Source organism: Amblyraja radiata, chromosome 32 (assembly GCF_010909765.2).
Source record: "Amblyraja radiata isolate CabotCenter1 chromosome 32, sAmbRad1.1.pri, whole genome shotgun sequence".
Classification (NCBI taxonomy): Eukaryota; Metazoa; Chordata; class Chondrichthyes; order Rajiformes; family Rajidae; genus Amblyraja; species Amblyraja radiata.
In genome coordinates, this window is record NC_045987.1 from 10,524,517 (window position 1) to 10,537,670 (window position 13,154).

General features: G+C 43.6%; 1 long non-coding RNA gene across 1 annotated transcript; it reads left to right on the forward strand.

Annotated features, from left to right (window-relative positions):
- The first annotated feature begins 1,353 nt into the window (after window positions 1-1,353).
- On the forward strand, window positions 1,354-12,932 carry LOC116990750. Its single transcript, XR_004416625.1, has 2 exons — window positions 1,354-1,557; window positions 10,997-12,932. It is a non-coding gene; the product is annotated as an uncharacterized LOC116990750 (long non-coding RNA).
- The last annotated feature ends 222 nt before the right edge of the window (window positions 12,933-13,154 follow it).

A 13,154-nucleotide genomic window follows, 5' to 3' on the forward strand; every position in this document is an offset into this window, starting at 1 on the left:
AAATCAAAACAACCCACAGAGGTGAAATTCTACCTTAGTTTGGTTTGGATATACCGCATGTCAACCAGCATTTCCGCCCACTCAGCCCATGCCGACCTGGTCACACTAGTCCACTTTCTCATCCACTCCATACACACTAGGGGCAATTTACAAAGGCCACTTAACCTATAAACCCGCCTGTTTTTGGGATATGAAAGGAAACCGGAGCCCCCCCCCAAGAGAAACCCATGCGGTCACAGGGAGAACGTGCAAACTCCACGCACCCAAGGTCAGGATTTGTCATAAGGAATAGGAGCACAATTAGGCCATTCGGCCCATCAAGTCTACTCTGCCATTCAATCATGGCTGATCTATCTCTCCCTCCAAACCCAATTCTCCTGCCTTCACCCCATAACCGCTGACACCTGTACTAATCAAGAATCTATCCATCTCTGCCTTAAAAATATTCACTAACTTGGCATTCACAGCCTTCTGTGGCAAAGAATTCCACAGATTCACCACCCTCTAACTAAATACATTTCTCCTCATCTCCTTCCTAAACTAATGTCCTTTAATTCTGAGGCTATGACCTCTAGTCCTAGACTTTCCCACTGGTGGAAATATCCTCCCCACATCCATTCTATCCAAGCCTTTCACTATTCTGTATGTTTCAATGGGGTCCCCCCTCATTCTTCTAAACTCCAGCGAGTACAGGCCCCAGTGCCAACAAATGCTCATCATAGGTTAACCTACTCATTCCTGGGATCATTCTTGTAAACCTCATCTGGACCCTCTCCAGAACCAGCACATCATTCCTCAGATAGGGGGCCCAAAATTGTTCAAAGTATTCCAAATGTGGCCTTACCAGTACCTAATAGAGCCTCAGCATTACATCCCTGTTTTTGTATATAAGCCCTCTTGAAATAAATGCTAGCATTAAGTTTGCTTTCTTTACTACTGATTCGACTTGCAGTGAAACTATTTGGGAATCCTCTCAAGTCCCTTTGCATCTCTGATTTCTGGATTCTACATCAAAATAGTCTACACCTTTATTCTTTCTACCAAAATGCATGACTGCACACTTTATTCTTTCTACCAAAATGCATGACTCCAACCTTTCCAACCTGCGTCTCTAGCACTGTGAGCAGCAGCTCTACCAGCTGTGGTGCTAAATGTTTTATCTCCTGTGTGATCTTCCTGAATTGCTGTCATACACACTTGCTTTGATTCATTGTGGCGAGCTGCGGATTGTTTCCCTCCCGCGGGAATGTGCATTGAGCTGATTTCAGTGAAGGCAAAGTCTCCATCCTACTCTGCTGTCTTGGCTGTACCACGATCTGCCCCACCAAGGGTTAACTATGCTCTAGACTCCCCTGAGTCCCAGGAGAGGGAGCTGCTAGGAAGACCGGGATTTCCATCTCTCGCTCCGTTACACCAAGCTCACTCCAGCAACAGCTCACACCCTGTTAGTAAAGCTCAGCAGAAGGTATGGTGACATTTCTGAAGCATTTACTTTGAGCCTTAATGAACCAGTGACCAGTGCAGGGAATGGCAGCTTCTTGCATCCTTACAGCACAGGTAGGTGTACATTCATTGTATCACTTACTGCGCCCCGAGATTTTTAAATGGACAGTTTCAGGTCAGTGAACTAAAATCCTCATTAAATCTACGCTTGGATTTGAGAATGTTTTGAACATTGTCTGAGACAAAGCCCAGTTCAGCACCATTCATGAAAGATGCACATCAGTGAAATCCACAGGGACTCTGTTGCCTTCTTTTTAATTATTCATTTAGAATAATATTCTAAAGATGTAACATTCTAAACTGTGATATGCATTTTGTGCAAATGTCTATCTAAAGCTGGCTCACAATGAATAATGTGCATGTTGTTACAAAGCTGTCGGATTTATTGATGATAAACTTTCCCAGATCTTTTAACTGAATTCTCATTAAAGAGGATTCTCATTAAAGAGGATTGCATTTAGTCAAGACAATCAGTGTAATCGCGTTAATATTTTATCTTAAATGATGCGACATCATTTGCCGTGTTAAGTACATCTCTTCAAGAGGTTTCTAAAGTAAAACATATTTTGTTTACATGCACTGTACAATGACAAGACATTAGCGGTTTGCCTCGATTTTAAACAGCATTAAGATTTATAATCTGTGCAAGTTGACGATGGCTTTAAACTGATGGTGCACACACAGCACTTCCAGCCGCAGAGTTAGAAGCAGATAGATCACTGCTCACTGCCCTGTTGTGGTCACTGTGTTTCTAAAATACCACTCCCTAAAATATATTTCAAGGCGTGTTTTTGTCGGAGGACATAGAGGTCAGTCTGTGGGTTGGTTATTTTTTAATTAGAAGGAAGACATAGATTTATTACTAAAGAATAATGCAGGAATGTGTATGAGATAAGTGACAGAATATCTGCATAATTACCACAGTGGAATTTGAATTGGTCCCCATTTACACAGTAACTTGTAGCCCGATGACACCTTGCGCCAAGGGGCGCAGAATAGGGAATGTCCCAAATAAACGAAGGAGGACTTCAGAGTCCACTCCAATACATGTGACTCAGCATGGGTTCTTCCAGGTGCTGGCCCACTACATGGCTGAGGAACATCGCCTTCCCTGCGGCCCAGATGCTGAACCCTTTAGTAGCCCTGACGCACAAGCAATGATTCAGGGACAGTTTCTCCCCAGCTGTTATCATGCAACCGAATCATCCTACCTCAACCAGAGAGCAGTGCTGAACTACTATCTACCTCATTAGTGACCCTCGGACTATCCTTGTTCGGACTTTGCTGGCTTAACCTTGCACTAAATGTTATTCCCTTATCATGTATCTATACACGGTAATGGCTCGATTGTAATCATGAATTGCCTTTCTGCTGACTGGATAGCACACAACAAAAGCTTTTCACTGTACCTCGGTACACGTGACAATAAACTAAACTGAACTGAACTGATCCCCTAACCCCAAGCGACCACATGCATTTGTATCATGCCTTTTGTACAGTAAACTTCCCAAGAGCAGCATTGTTGACATTGGGTCAAAGAAGCAATCATTATGAGATTTTTAAAGCTGTAGTCTCTAATGGTGAAGAGGTGGAGAACATGGGTTGGGGCAGTTCCAGAGCTTGGGACTTAGACTGATGGAGAGGCACAGTAGACAATGGTTGCAGGATATTCTTGAGAGGTCAAAGAGGGCCGTAGGGTTGGAGGTTCTGGAGGGGTGACACATGAATGTAAAGATGAGGATTTGGCAATTGAGTAGTCACTATTGGTCAATAAGGAAAGGACGTGATGAGTGTATGGATGATACAGGTTATGGCACGAAGAGCAAAACTTTGGATGATGAATGAACCAGTAATTGGTTATCGGGCTTTGTGATCTACAGGCAAGATAAATTCACAATGATTATTTAAACTATAGCGAGGGAGACCTATTTTGGAAGCTGAGGACCATTAATGTAAAAGACAAAGTGCTGGAAGAACTCAGTGGGTCAGGTAGCATTTGTGGAGGGAATGGGCAGACGACATTTCAATGTGAAGAATGGTGCTGACCGGAAATGCCACTTGTCCATTCCCTCCACAGATGTTGTTTGACCCCCTGAGTTCCTCCAGCACTGTGTGGTTTACTCAAGATCGCAGCATCTGCAGTTCCTTATGTCTCCACTACACCAAAGTGCTGGCTAATACTTTATGCTCATATCTATGAAACGCAACTTAAATCCCATGGCTTCTAACTAGGAGATGAGGGCTGTCCAGAACAATGCAGCTGTCTCACAATCCATATTTTAATGAGAGTGGGAATTCAGCGCTTTGGGAATTAGAATCTGCTCCATGGGGATCGTGAGTGCTTGAGGTTTATTATGGCTGTAACCAGGCATTAATGTCCTTTGCTGTCAAATGAATGTTGTAAGTTGCTGTGCTGGTTTTGAGTCTCACTGCATATTGTAATATTCAGAGCGAACAGCAGCCATGAATATGTAGTGGAGTCAGAATTCACAAGTGGAGATGCCACTTGCATCAACAGCTGCTCGCCTGAAAATCTGGAATTCGTTTAAGGGATCTATTATTCGTCGCAGTGTTTTCATTGAAGTTTGAAAGCATGCAAGTGCAAAGCCAATTTAAGGGAATAGAGTAACATAAGCTTCTGGTGCAAAGGTCAACGTCAACAGCTGTCAAGTGCATTGAAGCAACATAAACTGGAGGATGAGGCCATGGAAGACAACTTCTTGGGTAAATTATCCTTGGGAAGAGAAGACCACACATTCCGCTGAGATCAGACTAAACAAGCAACACTGTGCATAGAAAAAAGTCTTCCACATCTGCAATGAGATCAAAAACATATTCCATCTGAACAATGATATTATGCAAAGCTACCTTCCCCTATGATACTTAAATGATGCTGCGAGAGGCACAGTGGTGCAGCTGGTAGAGCTGCTGCCTCACAGCTCTAGAGACCCGGGTTTGATCCTGACCTTGCCTGCTGTCAATGTGGAGTTTGTACGTTCTCCCTGCGACCAGGTTAGGTTCCTCTGGGTGTTCCGGTTTCCTCCCACATCCAAAGACATGCGGGTTTGTAGGTTAATTGACCCTCTGTCTGTAAAATTACCCTTGGCGTGTGGGGACTGGATGGGAAAGTGGAATAACATGAAACTGGTGTGAACAGGTGATCAGTGGTCAGCGTGGATTTGGAAGGGTCTGTTTCCATGCTGGATATCTAAACTAAATTCAGTTCATGTTCTGAAACATAGCCTACAGCTAATTTAATTTTGTTTCAGCTTTGCGGTCAGCCACATGTCATTGCATAATGTATAAGCAGCAGGAAGAAGACGCACATTAGTATGTCGCCTTCCACGATGTCCTAATTCATCTCACTGCCAATAAATTCCTGGCACTGTGACAGTGTAGTAAAAGCAGCAGCTGATTTACATCGAGTGATCTCTCACCATTTGAAATACAATGATGATAACATAGGCTGTTTTTCTTGTGATGTTGCTCATGAGTTGCACCCTAGGGGTGAGCAACTACTGCTGCTCTTCATACTGTGGGGTCTTTCCTGTCTCTGTGAGAACATAGATAAGGCTTAATGGTGAACTTTAATGTCTTGATGAAAATCTGCTGGAGGTGAATGTATTTGTGTACTAGAGAGCCCAGTTTTGTGAAGGAAGGAACCGAAGATACTGGTTTACACCGAAGATAGACACCAAATGCTGGAGTAACTCAGCGGGACATGCAGCATCTCTGGATAGAAGGAATGGGTGACGTTTCGGGTCGGGAAGAAGGTCTCGGTCTTCATCTCGGGCTTCTGTAGGTCTGAAGAAGGGTCTCGACCCAAAACGTCACCCATTCCTTTTACCCAGAGATGCTGCCAGTCCCGCTGAGTTACTCCAGCATTTTGCGTCTATGCCCAGTTTTGTGAGCCCATTGTCCTCCCGGTAACTGTTGTACAATATTATTTTTGCCTTTTTGAGAAGGACAAAGGAGATTACAAAAAGTGGTGGATACCGCCAGGTCCAACACAGGTACTGGCCTCCGCCCCATCGAAGGGATCTATAGGAGGCGCTGTCTGAAGAATGCAGCCAATATCATCAAAAACCCACACCACCCTGGCCACATTCTCATTTCAGTCCCACCATCGGGAAGAAAGTACAGGAGCCTGAAAACTGTGACCATCAGGTTCAAGAACAGCTTCTTCCCAACAACTATTAGGTTCTTGAACACTGCAAAACACTAACAAATCTGTGAACTATGAACTATCCATGAGTGAACTAAGGACTTCAGGCTTTTTCACACCAATATTGGAGTTATAACTTTATTGATTTTTGTACTCATTATCTGGGTACGATGAGAATTAAACACTCTCGACTCTCTTGAGTGGATTAACTTGGTATCATAATGGGGACCAGGCATTGGAATTCTGGTGTAACATGGTTGGTGAGCTAAACGCTCACATCAGGAGTGACACAGACACTACCTAGCAGTGGAGGAAGAAAACAGAAAGAGACTCATAAAGTGTGTAATAGGGAGAGAGAGAAAGCAATAGAAAATGGTGGGAATGTTCAGCGCACCAGGCAGCATCTGTATAGAGAGAAATTGGGTTAGTGTTTCAAAGCTCATTGACCTGAAAGCACAACTGTTTCTTTCTCTACTGATTCAGCCTGACGTTCACAATTTTCTGTTTAATTTGATAACAAATACACGTGGCATTTTATTAAGGAATTGAGGAATTACGCTGCTAAAAGACACGGTGCTCTCTGCAAACCGAGAGAAGCAGCCTATAAGTGGAGTCTCCTTGCCTGGGGTAAACATTGCAGGTAAATCTATCAACAGGACATAAGACTAATGCACAAGGAAATGCAGATGCTGGTTTACATTCCGTGTGGGTAACATACTGTAGATCAATCACTATTAATTCCATTCGGGCAGTACCTGATGGTACGAACATTGAAATCTCCAATTTTAGATAAACTACCCACCCCCTTTCCCCCTCTTTTTTACCTCCTCTCTTCCATCTGCCCCATCTGGATGTGCACCCATTTCTCACTTTCCTCTTTCCCCCATTCCCCTGCCACATATATCCTGTCCTCTGGCTTCACTTTCTCACCTCTTCTATCCTTGTCTCCTTATCACCTTATCTTTTCATCTCTGGCCTTTGTCCAACCATCTTCCAATCAACTCTCTTCTCACTTGTTTCCAGCTATCACTTGTCAGGCCTTGCCCCACCTCCACCTCTCTTCCAGGCTTCTCCCCCCCCCCCCCCCCCCACCCCCCCCCCCCCCCCCCCCCCCAACTACAATCAGTTCGAAGAAGGGTCCTGAACTGAAACATCACCTATCCCTGTTCTCCAGAGGTGCTGCCTGACCCACTGAGTTATTCCAGCACTCTGTGTCTTTATAAGACTAATGGACATTCCTTTTATTGGGGTCAGTCTGGGTGCTGCCATATGTATTGGAGATAGCAAACTTTCAATGGTATTTCCAACAATAACTAACATGTGGCAAGCAAGGACCTGGAAATAAACTCTGTCAAATAATTGAAAATAAGCTGCATAATTTCTCCTTTTAGCCCAAACGTCACTGTATGTCATGTTGTCACTTGCGGGCGGAGCACCAAGGCAAATTCCTTGTATGTGAATACTTGGCCAACAAACTTATTCATTCATTCATTCATTCATTCAAATAAGAGTTAACTTCAAATGTATACAGGCAAGAAAAATGAAAATGTACATGTTTGTAGGTTATTTGGCCTCTGTAAATTGCACCAATTGTAAAGGGAGTGGATGATAAAGTGGGATAACATGGAACTAGTATGATTGATGGTCGGCGAGGACTTGGTGGGCCAAAGCACCTGTTTCCATGCTGTATCTCTTAGTTTCAGTTTCAGCTTCAGTTTATTTTATTGTCACATGTACAGTGAAAACCTTTCGTAACTAAACTAAAACTAGATATGAAATTGTGTTATCAGACACATTAACATGCTAGCATTACCACCATCACACCAACGAACCTGATGGTTTGTTCGAGCAATTCTTGATTAGTACGGGTGTCAGGGGTTATGGGAAGAAGGCAGGAGAATGGGGTTAGGAGGGAGAGATAGATCAGCCATGATTGAATGGCGGAGTAGACTTGATGGGCTGAATGATCTAATTCTGCTCCTATCACTGATGACCTTATGACCATCATTCTCCGTCTAGGTATCAAGCGGTCTCTCCCAATGGCAGCATCAAGTTTGTCCAGATGGTTTCAGTACATGAAGGTTAACCCATTGGGGGATGGAAGGACACAGGTTGGATCTTCAGGTGCAGCGAGTACATGTGCGAACGCAGACTCGCTGCCACAAATCATTTCATTCTTTGCCAAAACCACCTCAACAATTGCTGTGAGCTATCCAAAGGATAGCAAGGTTCAACAAAAAGTCCCCAGAGAGTTTTTTAGACAGTTGTCAATGCCTTTTTCGATGTAGCAGCCAAAGGCAAAAATGTGTCAAAAGTAACAAACTCAAAAGAAAGTTTACAATTATTAATTTTTAAAACCATTTGAACAAAATATCTGACAAAGATATTAATTAGTGTATTTTTTGATGTCACCAATATCTCAAGGATTTTGATTGAAAGATTGAAAGGTACAGCTTGGAAACAGGCCCTTCGGCCCATCAAATCCACACTGACCATTAATCACCCATTCACACTAGTTCTGTCCCACTTTCCACTTTCTATCCCACTTTCCCATCCACTCCCTACATACTAGGGGCAACTTCCATAGGCCAATTAGCTTACAAACCCGCACATCTTTTGGATGTGATACTGGAGGATACTTTCACTGGGAGAGCATGCAAACTCCACACAGACAGCACTGAAGGTAAGGATGCTTTGGAAATGATTGTGAAAGTAGCCAGGATTGAGGGCCTTCAACTGCGACAAGACACTAGTGAAACCAGCGAAACAGTCTGCGGAAGGGTCTCGCCCTGAAACGTCACCCATTCCTTCTCTCCAGAGATGTTGCCTGTCCCGCTGAGTTACTCCAGCATCTGCAGTTCCTTCCTACACATAGTGAAACCAGGGGCATGTTTTAATTTTTGAGGAGAGGAGATTTAACAAAGAGGATCAAACTTTTATATGATTGTAATAATAAAGATCCAATGAGTGAAGAACCAACGAGGTCTCTATCACTGTGAGGCAGCAACTCTACCAGCTGTGCCTCTTCAAAAGTGATAGAGACCTCAGTGGATCTTCACCTACCAAGATTTGCGCGGGTGTTGTTAATATTCAGGAATTTAATTATTTGAACAGCTCAACGTTGAATCATGGCCTGAGCAACTGCCAAACTGTAAAGCAATAAAGGCTTTCAAGGCAAATTACAGCCGCAATGATATATGCTGCAGAATCCCATTAATTGTTGTTTAAAAGGAAGCTTTAAGGCAGCACGCTCAATCCCGATGCAGAGTGCTATCAGTGGTAACATGTTTCATCTCTCCATGCTCCTCTTCCCCTTGAGGCAGTTTCTTTCTCTGTCGATAGATTATGACAAACTGATTTGTCTCCTTGCTTTTATTACTCTTTTAATTTCCCACTGCTATTTTTGTTTGTGTTGGTGCTGATCTATGTTAAGGGCCTGTCCCACTTTCACGACCTAATTCACGACCTCTGCCAAGTTTGCCTTTGACTCATACTCGCAGCATGGTCGTCACGAGGTCATAGGTAGGTCGTAGCAGGCTGTGATGCTAGTCGTAGGTACTCGTGGCATCAAGTAGGTCGGGGCTTTTTTTTCTAGCCTGATGAAAAATGTCCACGAGTAAAAAAGGTCGTGAATTAGGCCGTGAAAGTGGGACAGGCCCTTTAATGTAAGGAAAGCAATACAACCCAATGCACAGTTATTTCAATCTGAGCACTGATGTTATGCTGGGTTAATGCTGGGTTAACACCATGGACAAGGATGAAACAAAACCCTTCCTCATCTGCCTACTAACCACTTTCTTTACTCAGAGAGTGGTAGCTGTGTGGAATGAGCTTCCAGTGAAGGTGGTGGAGGCAGGTTCGTTTTTATCATTTAAAAATAAATTGGATAGTTATATGGATGGGAAAGGAATGGAGGGTTATGGTCTGAGCGCAGGTATATGGGACTAGGGGAGATTATGTGTTCGGCACGGACTAGAAGGGTCGAGATGGCCTGTTTCCGTGCTGTAAATTGTTATATGGTTATATGGTTATAAAGGGGCCTGGTACCTCTGTCCAATCACCACTGCAATTCTGCATGTGTGTTGGCATTGTTTGCAGAGTTTCACAGCATCTCATAGAATTGATGACCCATGCACAAATCAGCAGAAGCAACCAGGTTGAATTAATTTTGGTTTAGTTTCGTTTAGCAATACAGCATGGAAACAGGCCCTTCGGCCCACCGAATCCACGCTGACCATCGATCACTTGTTCACACTGGGTGTGTTATCCAACATTTATATCCACTTCTACACACTAGGGGCAATTTACAGAGGCCAATTAACCAACAAACCCACACACCTTTGACATGTGTTATCCCAATTTATGTATTATTTCCATGGATTTTTTTTTGTTTTAATTAATTGCTTAATCTTTTTGCATTGTTTATAAATGTTTCTGATGATCATTTAGAAGCAGCCCGAATGTCTTTGAGAGCAGTGACCATTCTAAAGGGGCTCAGTGTGATCTATGGTAGACCTGCCGATCCTGCAGTGTGAAGCTGAGTTGTGGGATGGGTGCAGCAACAAGGACCCCAGCAGCATCAGACCCACACGGCCATAAAGAGTAAGGATGGTCCTAGGATTAGGGTGGTCCAAGCAACCCGTGTGGGCAGTGAGCCAGATTGTGCATATTCACATCCAACATCACTTCATTATACAATTGCACCTGATAACATGCCTCTGAAGCACCTTGGCACATTTTACTACAATGTTTACACTGAGATTTTCAAATAGATCAAGAGTGCAGGAGTAACTCAGCAGGTTAGGCAGCATCTCTGGAGAACACAAACAGATGACATTTTGTCCGGGGCCATTCTTCAGACTGATTGTGGTGGTGGTGAGGTGGGGGGGGGGGGGGGGGGTGCGGGGGGAGGAGAGAAGGCTGGAGGAGAGATGGGGCAGGACCAAGCCTGGTGAGTGATGGGTGGATACAGGTGAGGGGGTTGATAGGAAGTCCAGGTGTGGTACAGGGAAGAGAAAGGGGGAGGGGGGGGGGGGGGGGGGGGGGGAATAAATAAATAAACTCCGTTTGTTCAATAACTAATTTTGTAGAATTCAATGTTCATACTGTTAGGCTGTAAGCTACACAAGCAGAATATGAGATGCTGTTACTGCAGTATGTGTGAGAATCTGTATTCATTTTTAACAAGGATTTAGTTATTTAAATTGCAAATATGGTCACTTCTTTTCTCAAACTATTTAGTTCTTTAAGTGAAGTCACAACTTACCTGACACAGCAGTAACATGATTCTAATCCACTCGTGTGGCCCTGTGCTTTGTATTTTTCCAGATGCCTTCTTGTGCCTGTTTGAGGGATTCTACCAACAGCGAATCTGTCACTGAATCGGCTTAGGAAGAATGATTCACAGCCTTTATCCTGAGCCTCTTTAGCTCCTGGACATAGCGGGCATTTCCCACCCCCTTTAATCTCTCCTGACCACCATTTCACGGAGGACCTGCGCACTCCTTGGGTCACTCCTGTCAGTCACCATGGGATGTGTGATGTGTTCTCCCCTGCTGGAAGTGTGGAGCCTCTCCTGGAAGGAGCGCCGGAGGAGGAATTGCATGGAGCTGTCTCTGTTCCCCAGCTCGTGTCTCTCGCAGTACCAGCGGGTGTCGGGGTTGCATTACCTGTCCTCCTTCTCGGAGGCAGAGGACTGTTGTGAGGAGAGTTCCGCATCTGGAGACTCCGACTCTGAGACGACTTGAGTGCAGACGATGCAACATGAAACCACGGAAAACTGAACTGGATTGCTTGTGTTAAATCAATCTCCTTGTGTGATATTTTTACTGCAGAAACAGGTCTCCCCCCCTTTGTTTTTCTTCCCTCGTACTTAAAACGACAACCAAATGCAAGTGAAGAAGAAATTAGCCAGGCTTTTGGGTTTGATTGCTGTCCTGTAGTTTGGCTACGATATCAATCATAGCTATGTAACCAGCTGGCTTTGAGAGTAGGCAGGAACTGCAGATGCTGGTTTAAACCAAAGATAGACACAAAAAGCTGGAGTAACGCAGTGGGACAGGCAGCATCTCTGGAGATGACCCGAAATGTCATCCATTCCTTCTCTCCAGAGATGCTGCCTGTCCCGCTGAGTTACTCCAGCTTTTTGCCTCTATCTTTGGCTTTTAGAGTGTTCCTTTCTGGTGTAAGAGTGTCTCAAACCTTGCATGAGTTAAGCTGGGTGAACAGCTTTCCAAGAGTCTTTGGAGTGGAGTGGCAGTACAAGCAAAAGAAGGACATAGTGAATGGACACTAGTTGAGACTTGCATACAGGCTCAGGCCATTTGGATCACTGGATTAGATCAATTGTGCACAACTCTCAGCTTGCAAAGTCACACACAGCCTAATCGACACTTCCAAGCAATAACTGGTACAAAACATTTGTAACACACAAACACAGAGGGTAAGTTGGATGGATGCAGCCCATAACCTGTTGAGACCCTCAGCAATGGCGACTTTGACAAGTAGTTTGAGAACCATCGAGTATAATGAAGACCGATCCACTTCTGAACTCTATCCAGCCACCTTGACTCTCGTATCTAAATGCCCCGTTACTCTCTCCAGAATGAAAAGAACGACTAAATTCCAATAAATAAACAGGTCAATTATCTAAGATATTAAATGATTTACTTGTTTGTTTTCTACCCTTTCCAAATATTCGATTTGTCACTTTCCCATTCAAGGGATCAGTTTCCTGAATCACAAAACACAAGGAGAATTTGGACAGATGCATCAACAATCTCCTCACCTTGTAGTATCTTGCATGGAAATCCTTTGGTCTGAAAAGGGTTTCTATCTAAATTGTTTTTATCATACAAGTTAATTTGGCTTTGTGCTTTTGTTGGACTGGCAGTTTTATCTGATTGGAGGATTAGACAGTGGTGCAATACTGCTTTCATCAACTTAAAGCTATAAGCCTGGACGTATCCCTGCCAGCAGAGTCCGTGTGTGTGTGATCTAATATAAAAAGCAGCAATGAATACATTCTGGTCATTATGACTGGATTAAGCTGCACCACTTGTCAGTCAACAGGTTAGTATTGAATACTAATATCATTAAAGGGTTAATTGTGGACTCCTTGTCAATTCATTTACAACTGAAGAAGTCCCCAAAGTAATTGGCTCAAAGTCCTAAAAATTCTTAAATATCAGAAGTGATCTAAAGATGAAATAATGTTGAAATGGTGTAATGTGTTCATAATACTTAATAAAAGTTTACCACTATTTGTTGAATGTCACTTATTAAATCAGGCTGACATTACATGTTGACTAGCTTACCCCTAGGAACCTTGAACAGAGTGGGAATCTCTTTTGTGACCTTATGGTCAGATGATTCCACAGATGAGCCCGTTCAACTTTCCTTCCAGGGTTAAGCCAGTATGTGTCATAGAATTATACAGGAGGGAAACAGACCCTTCAGCCCAAGATAGACACAAAATGTTGGAGTA